This window comes from Scatophagus argus, chromosome 17 (assembly GCF_020382885.2).
Source record: "Scatophagus argus isolate fScaArg1 chromosome 17, fScaArg1.pri, whole genome shotgun sequence".
Lineage (NCBI taxonomy): Eukaryota > Metazoa > Chordata > Actinopteri > Scatophagidae > Scatophagus > Scatophagus argus.
In genome coordinates, this window is record NC_058509.1 from 19,278,459 (window position 1) to 19,291,173 (window position 12,715).

The window sequence follows — 12,715 nt, forward strand, 5'->3', positions numbered from 1 at the left end:
AGTATCATCTCTGGGTGATTAGTGCAGACATGATGTTGCTCCAGGGTGTCAGCCTAGCTTAGCACTAGGCTGAAAGCAGGGACTAAACTGCTACCATGTATCCCACTTACAAGTGAAATAAAATGCCTTTCAGTAAGACCAAAGCTGCCTTATTTGCAGGACAACCTTGGTTGATTCTTCAGACACTTAAAATATTCATGTGCCCCCCTGACAAGAAACTTCTCATGGTTGCACAAATAATGACTGACTGGTGTTATCAATATCCCAGTGACTTTGAACTATTGGTTTCTTCTGAATATGACTGCAGTCTTTTCTCAGCCTTGAAGAAGTTTTGTTTACTAAAGTGGGAATGAACAACTTTACACCTTTGGTGCTACCAAGTGGTATTATTGTTGACACCACTGTCGCAATGTGAATTGTTTTCTTCAGAGCAGCAACAACACAGATCAAAAGTCTCGGTTTATTCGTTCATTTCTTCCAAAAGGGAGACATGAAAGAAGATAGAAATGATGTCAGGCTGCCAACCTGACTGGATCACCAGTCGGACTTCATTTTCCCTGGAGATTTAATGCCCGGAGGCAGAAAGAACTGCATAGTGAAAGCAAGGTTTATAGAAAACTGATCTGTATAGCTGTGATTATTCTGTAGCCATTACATTGTGAAGTCAGCATTTCATAAGGCTACATTAAAGTATAAAAAAACCTTAAAGCTGCACTATTTGATATTTTTTATATTAACGATAGTTCAAATGACTCCATTTAATAATGTGAGAGCGTTCATTCATAGTGACAAACCCACAAAAGATTATCACCCAACTTTGCAGTTCCCTTCAGCTCTACAAAGACTTTCACCATCATTGTTTTGGTTTTATGGCCTGTAACTTTACTGTTCCGCCTCAACAACTGCAGGACGCTGGTTCCAGCAGAAAAGTTTTTAACCCCCCACCCCCCCATACACACATACACCACCTGAACAGCACCAAACAGTCAGCACACAAAGCTGGCGACTAGCTGTCATCAGGTGGCGAGGAACGTGTCTCTAAATGAATGCTAATGTTGCCGCCTGTCTGCAGGGTTCTTAAATAGGCGCCATAATCACTAAAACAATTTTATAAGGTGATAATATGTCACTGTTGTGTTTATAGCCAAACCAAAGTCTAAATTTGTACCATTGTCTCTAAGTGGTCAAAAAAAATCAATGACTGCAGCTTTAACCACTGAGATGGCTGATCAGCAACGTGGGTTGTTTTGTAAGGCGCTGACATGACCCACTTTGTCATTTACGTATGGAGACTTGTTGTGAAATGCGTAAACCACAATGTTTTGTTGTGTTTCTATGTTGCATGAGAAGGGAAGCTTTGTAGCTGCTGGAAGGCACATTTTTATCCTTTTCTCAGAGTTAGGCTAGCAGTGTTCCCCTGCTTGTTATTGTGCTAAAATTAAGCTAAACATGTAACTGGACAGCAAGAGATGAAATTTATATTTATGTGATGATAACACAGAAGTGTCCATTTTAAAACATCTGACTGCTTCTTTAAATTCATGAAACCAGCATAGTAAAGGAAAACATGAAAAGAACCTCATGAAAGAGATAAGTTCAATCCTTTCTGAGAAACAAATTGATTTTTATTTTCACTTGGCAGTTGTTTGCACTGAGCTTATCACCAACTGGGAGTCAGGGTTTACCCTCCTTTTTAACACTAACTATTCCAAGGCCTTGCACACCATAGTGAACACTAATTGCCTTTTCTCCATGGGTCTTCCTCCTTCATTTTCATGCCTTATCCAGTCAGCCAGTCATTCAACCTGCAGGATTATTGATGTGTTTACTGGCGGAGGGGGGTGCCACTCCCTGCCTTGGGAAACCCTGAGGCTTTCGACTGTTGAGTAACACTGGCTACTGCTACCAACGCCTCCAATCAGGAAAGTTGGGATGTGCTCACAATAAGGCAAAACAGAGAGGACGAGATGGTTGCACCACACGTTTTTGACTCATCTGTTTCACTTCATGTAATCAGAAAGGTGAGCCTTTCTCAGCTATTGTCCACAGGTATCTTCATGTCAACCCAACACAATAAATAAATGGGTCAAGACCTTTTCGCACCTTCAAGATCCTTGAATCAGAAGCTTTTCAAGGAAAAATGTTTTACTGAAACTCAACTTCAAACAAAACTATGAATATCAGAGACAAGATTAAATAAACTGGAATTTTACTTGAAAGCAGTATTTGGCTATACAGTGCAAGGGAAAAGCTGAAAACACAACACTGATATATTTTATATATATCAGTATATATATATATTGAATGTGTTAGTACATACATATTGTACATGTTGGATTTACACAGATAGCAGGCAAAGTTCAACATTAGCATTAATCGGATATTGTGTTCATGGACAAACTCCAACATTCATTCTCCTTTTAACTCTGTTTTGGCCTCCACAAATTCCTGGCTGTTTAGGTGATAAATGCTCCTCTACCTCCACTCACTGCTTGTGTCTGCCTGTCATTTGGTGTTGTACAGGTAATATTTTGTGGGTTTAAGCATTTTTGCTGACAACAGCTGCCTGCTGCTGCTGCTCGAAACAAGGTTAATGAGAACTCAAGAGTGAGCCAAAACAGTAAAGTTGCGAGTCATAAAACCAAAACACTGAGCTAAAAGATGCTAATGTAAGAGAGTGAGTTATATGTTTGCGAGCAGTTGGCATGCTTGTGTTATTTTATATGTTTCTGTTCCTTTGCTTTGCCATAGTATTGAATCTTATTGGCACTGTGCAGCTACCGTAGAGTGGTTTTTGTTTTGTGGGTTTGGCAAGTTAAGGAAGGTTCTCCAGCACTGTATCGTTAAAAATACTTAATTTAAACTATAAACATTGCTATCCATGCTATGATCTCACAGTGATTAGGTGCACTGAACCTTTATTAAATTTAATGTTGAAATGTTTATGCTAATCGTTGTGTTGTAAGGGCTATAGCTTTACCTGAGCATTGCTAAACATGATGAAAGTGTTGTGGGTGGCTAATCAGTAACTAACTCTTGAAGGAGGCAGATGAAGTTTGTTTCAATTTGGTGTTTTGATTCATGAGTCAATAAGTTCCTTGGAAACTGAGTGTAGTGTTCTGTTTTTGTGTTCCACAAGCCAATAAATGTGGGAAGTATATCTCATCCACCAGTTGGAGTCATCCTCCGTGTTCCTTCTGGCCCTGAGACACTTGTGTTAATAGGATGCAGAGACCTCGCTGGGGCTCACTATGTGAAAGGGTTACTTCAAAGGCTCTATAGAATTGTGAGGAAGGGCAAAGTTGGGTGATGATTCTGTGATTTTATTACTATTAGTCACTACTGTTACATTCTACATTGTCACTTTGTCAGTAATATAAAGCCTTAAGAATGAACACACAAGTGTTGACAAGGACTGGCAAATACACTAACTAAAGTATTTGCTTTTTTAATTCCAAAGACTGCAGCCACACAAGTCATTAGTCAGCACAAAGAGTTCAAAGGAAAAAAAAAACCTACAGACTGATTTTTTTTCATTTTTAAAATGAAACCTGCATTGTGTTTGGCCTCTGTGGCACTTAGTCTGGGTCTGGATATACACTAGCTTTGGGCAAGTTGATTACTGTACTCAACTTTGTTTCAGTGTTCAGCCTTAAACAACCTCCCCTCTTTTTTTCTCTCCATCAGGGCATAATCCCTCCCTCCAGCCCTCCCTTTTCTTCACAACCAACCCCAGTTACATAAGAGTGCCGAAACTGTTGTTTTCAAGCGGGACTCACTGCTGTGTGCGGAAACTGTGGGAGCAGAGGGTTGGGCATCTCAGCCTGTACATTGCCAATGGCCATCCCAGGAATGCATCCTCTCTGTGGGTCTGGGCCGCAGCCAACCATGTGGCCTCCCAATGTCACCGAGGCACGGAGACAGAAAAGAGACAGAGCACTTTTTTTGAGTTTTTTTCCCCCAAAAAACAAAAGGCTGTATTTTTCTCCCATGCTGGCAGTACATGTTGAGGTTGTCTGATATTGCACACGTGCTCTTTCTTCTGCTTTTTAAAGGTAGAAACCACAACATTGTGTTGTGCCTGCCTGTGTGTCACAACCCTTTGATGAATACAAATACAGTTTTAGTAATATTTAAAGAATTCGCCTCAAGCAATGTTCAGTGGTGAAAGGGTTCAGGCAGACGCAGTGACAGACTTCTCTCTGCCATACCTGACATAAAGAGGTTTAGCTAACACTACCCGACACCTACTGTTAATCCTATTTCAAATTGCACTCTCAACCATGAAATCCACTCACAAGAGAAAAAAAATACACAGTGATGCAGTGCAGAGGTGTTACGAAGATAATCTTTCTCCTGCCACTTTTCTCCACTGGCTTTAAAGCAACAAAAGCAAGCAGGTACAATTAAAGCATGGTTAGGTCTTCTGAGCAAAAACAAAAAAAGGGGGTGGGGGGGTAGGATTTTGTGAAATTAGGTTATGTGGATATAAAAGGGGGAATGGTATCACACTGTGTCAGAGGGCTGTGCCAGACATATGGCAGACATTGGTGAAAAGATTTTTTTGCCAAAGCTTGATTTGACCCAGTCCTATAAAGCTTCCTGATGGTGGTTGCAGAAAGTTAATCACTTGAACTCTTCCAAGCCTTGCGGTCTGCTAACCCAGCACTGATCCCAAAACTCAGGCATGGGTCTGGACAGCAGTTTCTCAGCGGAACATGGCCTCTGCACGGCCGTCATAACTGAGGGTTCACAGAGAGGAGCAAAAAGAGCAAAACTGGTCTTCCACCAACAAGTCCTCCAACCTGAACAACAAGCTAGGATGAGGGTTGAAACTCATTCTTGGCCCTGGAAATGGGGTTGAGCAAACACTCTCATCATTAGCTCCTGTGGAGGTTTTGAACATATCACATGATCTTTGTCAGCAGATGGAGTTTGCCCTGAACGGATGATCCAGTTGCCCGACTAAATGCTGGTGTTTCTGCAATCCAAGCCTGTATTGTGTATTGTATATTTTATATGTTAAATTTGTGCTTTTCATAAATAGTGGATATACTCAAACTTTACATTTCTTTGTTTTTCAGTTTTTTAATTTTATGTTGTGACAATGTGGTTAAGGTCTGGTTAGGTTTAGGCACAAAGTACACTTGATTAGTGTTAGGAAAAGATCACATTTTAACTTAAAATACCTGGGTTCCCCACAAACACAGCTGGTAAAATCCCAGTGTTTCATTAAAGAAATATTCAGCTGTCGATTGGTCTCGGTCTGCTGTTGGCATCCATCTCGTCTCCGGATGAGTAGCTCAGCTCAAATACACGTCGAGATATTTGAAATTCGTCACTTCGGAAATGTTGATAGTCTTATGAAAGACATAAATGTAATATATCTGTGGTTTACAAAAGAATACATCGTCATCAGTTTGTTCTGGTGACTGGACTTGGAAAGTTTGACTGTTGATAGTAGACGGGAAGCAAACCGTGGCCCATTTTTCTAAAAGGTTCAGTTCCAGAATTTAGGGTTTTAGAAGAGTACTCATGGCCTGGAGCATTTTCTGGTCAAGAGACTGCAAAATTTAAGTTTCTTCTTTGTGCTTTTTCATGTCTATTCATGGTTGCACAAGCTTGTGAAACTAGTTGAACAGTGACTTTTAAACTAAAGTCCAGCATTGGCCCAGTTCAGTTGTTTCTCGTGCACAACTCCTAAACTTCTGACTAAAAGATTTGACAAACGAACTGAGAACATTTGGTGTGGATTGCAACCCGTGAGGCGACCACAGGCTGACAGGAGGCTGTAGAGAAGGGAAGTAGACAGTACAGGGGGCCGGCTGTGACAGGGGATGGCAGGGTGGGTGTCACCAGGTACGATCCCCCCTGTCTCGGTGTATCTCAAGAGTTTCGCCTGGCTGATCAGGGACGACAGGACCGCTGCTCCCAACCTTCAGTCAGCTGTCACATGAGGTCACTGCAGAAGACAAAGTATGCGAGTCACACACTGTACAGGCCAGAAGCATGTCGGCTACATGCGTCGGCATTCAGTAGAGTGCGCTTGTGCTGCATGTGAAGTTTGACACCAGCGGTTCATTTCAGCCCAGGAACAGGCTGGCGTGGGCCGACGGGAAATGATGTGGTGCTGAATTTAATTTCTCTATAATTTCTATTATCTTGGCGGTCACGGGTTAACACTGGGGAGTGAAAATGGAGGAATAAAAACACAACAACTTGGATTAGAGAGGAAAAAAATGAGGGAGTTCACAGGGTCGTATATCATTAAGCAATTGAGAAAGTTAATTAGGCAGCTCTGATAATTATTGCCATAGCAACCTGAGCGCACTCATGCAGATTTGATTAACGAGGTGCCATTTATCTGTACTGGCTAGACAGCAGGGACTGCAAAGAGCTTGAGAGACCCCTAAAGGTGGAAGCTATGTATGTTACTCATAGAAACATTGTGCTCTCATATTTAATTTAATGCACAGAAAATACAGGTTGAAGCTTCTACTAAAGCTGGAAAAGCAGATAATACAGCACAGCTGATTGCATTCCTAATATAAGAGAGAAATCTGAAATGAAGCAAAGCTTTACTTTTCTATTTTCCATCACCATCTCACTTCTGGCACATAATCTAAAATGTGAGACTGTGAAGAGGGTTTCCCATTAAATTAAATGACATTTCTACAGTCACAAGAGACCGTCAGTGACATATGATATTGCAAAACAAATCCGGTTGTAAGGAAAGGAATGTGATTTACATTTAAAGGGGTGTCAAGTGAAGGAGACATGGCTGATGTTTGTGGATTATAGTAACCATGTTGCCCTCTGGTGGAAAAGCAACATAATTTTAAGACTGCATGCCTTGCTGCTGAAGGGTGTCTAGAGTCTTGTTTAGCAGCAGGCAGCATATTGTCAGGTACTGAGACACTTCATTATGTGGCAGGGACAGTTATTAATGGCTGTAAAGAGAGCACAGTACGGCAGTAATGTGAAAAATAAAGTGATAAAAAAAAATATTCATACTGCATTGGAAAAGACAAGGCGAGCTATTTCAAAAGCAAAACCTGTCACCAATCAGGACATAATTCAAAAAGAAAGAATAGATAGGTGCTCAAAATCTTCAGAGACTGTTTTCATCACACATGGGGAGAAAATGACACATTTAGCATGTGCGAGAGACACGCTATCAAAATCAGTTTGCTTAAAAAAAAAAATCACTTAATTAGCACTCTCAAAGATTTTTTTTTTTTTTTTTTTAGCCATAGATGGGACCATTAGCAGCATGCAGACAAAAGTGAATACATGAAAGTAAAGTAAGCTCAGTGGGAGATTTCTCCAGGGACCTGCTAATCCTCCTCCACATCATTTCACACACAGCCAAGTGAGAGGTATGGATTATAGTTTATTATACAAATATCAAGCATAGATGAATTCTAATAACAGTCATATCAATTAAAGCCCTCTCACTCAAGTGTTTCATAAATATCTGACAATGTCTCTTGCTAAGAAAGCCACTGGTATAAAAATAGAAAAAAGAAAAAAAAAAGGGAGAGAGGAAAAAATAACATTGATTTTACTGCCACAAATACCGGTTTCTTTATTAAGTTCCTTTGAAGTCAATCTTCACCTGCAGTTCATAGCCTTGTCAAAGTCTATTACAAGTATGTTTGCTATTCCTCTCCTGGCTTGTGACATTCTCTGACTATTTTTATGAGTAAATCAGCTTCTGACCAAATATAATTCATACCAATAACAAATCATACAAACTGTAAAGAAAGAGGAAAAAATAGACATGAGAACCTTTAAGAGAACAGTTAAAACTAACCTAAAACTGCACAGTGTTCACTGGTGCAAATCCAGTACGATATCAATTACAGTCTCAAATGTCAGGTTAAAGAAAATTTCAAAAAGTAGGAAAAAACTGAATGATTAAAAAATGAAAAATGGGGTTCATCAGCGGAACTGGCTGGATCACAATTATCAGAAAACCTCAAAGACATTCAATTCACACAGCCTGAGTAGATGGAAGATATTCATTCACCATCACTTGGTTCTTGAACTCACAACCTTCAGGCTTGTGCAGAGCTTGGTAACAGCTGATCATCTGAATCAGATGTGTTGGAACATCTAAAACATGACAGATGGTCCCCAGCACATTGACTGATGAGGTATCTTTCTTTTCTGCATCACCCACATCTCAAACCCACAACCTTAGACACCAGGGCAAGTCATGATCATGGTGAGCTAAATCACAAATGAGGAGTCCCAAAAAAAGTGGAAAAAATATATATATATTTATCCAGTCATTAAGACAAAAGATTTTCAGATTTAGTACCCCCCGGTAAACATTGACAGATCAGGTGTATAAAAAATGAGTATTGGAAATGATGATTTGTGTTTCTCAAAGGCCTGAAGTGCTGATTGTGATGTACATATTAAACATATCTTTTCTTTAACGTTTGCTATAATGTAAACAAACTACCCTGTTGATATTGACAGTAAAAGGAGTGTCTAGTTGTGTCTAGTTTTAGCATTTATGGTTTCTAGTGCTTCTACATGCGCACCTTCTTTCATTTGAAGCTGTCAATATTCTCCATAGCATCAACCTCACCACTTCAAATGGTGTCAGAAAACTTAAAAAGAAATGCGAGTTGTTGTTGGTTTTGTACCAAGATCAGTACAGGAGAGTCAGACAATCTTATTCCGTGTTCTAGATGAATAAATCCAAAAATAATAAATAATATAAAGGTTGCCATAAAAGGCTGGAATCACATATGGATTCACCAAAAGTGTTTTGTTCTCAGTTGTTAGACTTTACATTTAGCTTTCAGGGGCTACCTCCTTTTGTCTAAAATGAAAACCACCACAAGTTATGAAATATTAATACCCCTACAGCTGCCAATCGCCAGCTTTGTCAGATCCCAAGAAATTCAGCTTTTCTTTCACAAATGTGTCTGGAGTTTGGAGCTGTTCACATTCAGGAGTTTTTTTTGGGGGGGAAAAGAAGGATTCCTCTTTATATCCAGACTTTTTCAACACCCTGCTGAGCACCAACAGCTGCAAACAAAGGTTGAATCCACGCATGTCTGTCTCCATCTCCTCTTCAGGCAATCCTAGCAGGCCTTTCAGTTTTTCATCCTCTCCTGCCTTCAGCTCCCCTGGTGCGATTCTGTCTCGGGTCTGGACTTTATTTCCATGGGAATGTGGACCCATGTAAACAGCCTAGTCAACATGGTGGAGTCTAATGAAACCTGCTGCCGCTTATGTGGTTCAAGGCGTATTTCTCATAGGAAAGTTTCATGTGCCGTACAAGAAACACCAGGGCCGAAAAAAGGTTTTCCTTAATTTCTTCATTATGAGTTGAAAACAGTAAGACACGGGAAAGAAACAAATAGTAGAAATGACATCAAAAAGAATTGCTAATATTATTGTTTCTGCTGTTTCATTTTTCTTTTACTGCTGTCCCTCTTAAAAGGATCACACTGTACCTATTCTGTTACTAGAAAAATTACTGTGCGCAAACATTAACAGAGGTTTAGAAATTTTAACATGCAGATCTCACATAATTGCCAAATCAGGAGCAACTTACAACATACTCAACATACCCCACAATCTAAACTAGCAATTTAAGGTGAAATCTTTTTGTCTAAATGATATCACTTGTCCTATGCAGGTCCCTCTTCCTGTTTCTCGGTACTCTGCTTGCACAAACTGTGATACTATGATCGGTGCGCCCACCAGATGCTTTATTTGAGGATGAATATGATGATTTGTGTTAGAATTTTGTGTGCCTTTATGCCTTGGACAGGAAGTACAAGGAGGCTGCTCTGAGGACTGTAAACACAGATGTGTCCAAAAGACTTTAACAGTTCATTGCCTCTGTGGCTTAAGGGGTTTCTTAACATTGCTGATTCCCATCAAGTCCCCCAAGCCCCTGGCCTACTAGTAGGACTTGGAGGTATGTCCTAAAATTTTCCAGCATTATTTGAAAAATGAATGGTTATGGTATATACATTAGACAAAAGTATTGGGACACCTGACCATTACACTAACAAGGATTTCAATGACATTGCATTCTAAATACACAGACAGCTTTGCAGCTATAACAGCTTCCACTCTTATGGAAAGGCTTTCCACAAGATTTTGGAGTTTTTCTTCATGCAGTAGAGCTTTTGAGAGATCAGGCACTGATGTTGGCCAAAAAGGCCTGGCTCACAGTCTCTGTTCCACTTTTGATGGGGTTGAGGTCAGGACTCTGTGTTAAGTTCTTAGTCCTGGGCTAGCCTAATCCAACCCTTGAAAAACAGCCCCATAAAGAGTGGTCCGGATACTTTTGTCCATACAGTGTGTATCACAGTTAACTTGGTTTTCTTAAAATTCGAATGGAAATGCTTCTGTGTGGGTAAAGCACAGGAATGCCGACATTTACTGCACCCTTAACTGTATTACTTGGATACATTTCACACTGTACAGAGCAGTGTTCCAAACTGACTGACCCAAGTTGACTGGGACATGAAGAATCCACCTGCCAAGCATATTTTTTTTTTACCAGCTAAAATGTATGTACTGGGTATGACTTCATCATTTGAAAAATATTGCAGTCAAATAACTTGAATGTTATCTGAGAGAGGTTATCTGAGGTACATGGAAACCTGTTGTACAGTTTCTGATAAAATCTGCCTCCAGAAATGAATGGGATGTTATGATTTTAGCATTTAATTATTAACAATGCTGTGGAAAAACAATAAGAACGCAATGACAGATGTGGCCCATGTGTTTCAACAAAGGAAAATTAGAAAAAAAGTCTGAATGTGTTAAGATTATTTAACTTAGGTTTAGAAGCAGGGCCTATTTACCAACCCATTGTGCTCTGTATCAGATTTCTTAAGAACAGACAGCCCACACTTCAGGCATGATTATTTTTATTTTAATAAATGCACACTTTTAATTGAATTTAACTTACCGAGGATCCTGAACTCCGTGTCTCTACGTTAAGAATCTTACAAATGGACTTAATGGCACAGACTTGTGGACAGTCTCTCCTCAAAAGCACTAATGGTGGTGCATGGATGAAGAGGCCAGTATTTGTACACTATATAGACAAAAGTAAGGCCTTGCCCAACCACTGAAAAACAGCCCCATCCAAATACTTTTGTTTAAATAGTGTACCTATTTATGGAGGCAGCAACATTACTTGTATGTGTATTTGAATAACTGTGGAAAAAGGCAACAGTCCTGTTAATTGTATGAAAAGCAGCTAAGAGTGACTACAGAAACAGTCAAAAACTGACTGCTAATTTAACTTCTTCTCTGGAGTCCTTGTACTTTCTCGTCTCACAGGTTCCCATGGATCCTGTTTGGACCTCCTGCTTTGGTCCAGCTTGAAGTAGTTGTGTTAAGATTGAAAAACTGCTTACTTTCATACCTCTGCCGACCACTCCAATTGTTGCTTCAAGCAGCCATGTTTAAGAAAGTTCCAAAATTTGTTTGACATAGCCACTCCAGATTTCTATGTCTGGGGTCTGAGGTGCTGACAGATGATCCAGTAAGCATTGGGGTTAGAAGCATATCAACGATGGGGGATCCTGGTAGCTCACCTGGTAGAGTGTGTGCCCAGTGTCCTCAGACGTGGCCCATGGTCACCGTGTCTCCTCCCTTTCATGCTCTAGAGCAGGCATGTCAAACTGGTCCACAGGAGGGCCGGTGTGGCTGCAGGTTTTCTTTTCAACCAAGTAGCAGCACATCAGACTTGACTCATTTAATCAACTGATCTCCGTCTTCAGACAGTTGATTGGTCAAACGGTGTGCTCTTGGTTGGTTGGCACAAAAACCTGCAGTCACACCGGCCCTCCTGTGGACCAGTTTGACACATGTGCTCTAGAGGCATAAGTTCCCCCCAAAATAATTTAAAAGAAGCATAGTAATGCCTTCATAATGCTAAAAAGGAACTAAAAAGAGACATGTACAACTGGAACAGATGGTAAATAAATTCAGTCTATATATGTTTTAGATGATGGTTGTAAAAACACAAACACTGGCTGTGTCAGCTGCTACAGCTGTTATTTGAGGTTCTTTTTCAAGTGAAATTAGGAGAAGTAGGCTAATTTCATGTCCCTGGACTTTTTATATGACATCAAACAACAGCATTTATTGTTTAACCACACATTTGGCTACTTAATTAAAAGCTCTACTGTTTAATTCTTGGATCTTCATTCCCTCACTTGTCTATGATATGTTGACCTGTCCAGACTAGCTGCTGCAATGATATGTAATGTAGTCATTTTCACTTGCATCATACTATTTCACACACATGAACCACACCCAATCACATATGCAGCAAGTGGAGTGCTTGGTGTGAAGGTGGGTGTCCTCAGGCAAAAAAAAGCAGCTTTGTTTCCCCACATTGAAATTAAAATAGAAAAATATATTTCTACAACACATCAGGTTATTCAAAACCCAGTTTAGAGGGTCTCCCATTAGATAGCTATAAATCATAATACCTTAGAAACAGGCAGCGTGTTGTGTACTACAGAAATCCCTCAGAGTCCAACAGTAACATATGTTTCACAGTGTTTTGACCTCTGATTGTAGCCCTTCTGTTATCTGTGACTGGAATCTAAAGGGGAACGTTCATTAAGGAAGGGTTAACATGTCTACAATGCCAGCTAAGACACCCAAGAAGCACTTAAGTCTACATATAAATTAGTACTGTCACAGGTACTCC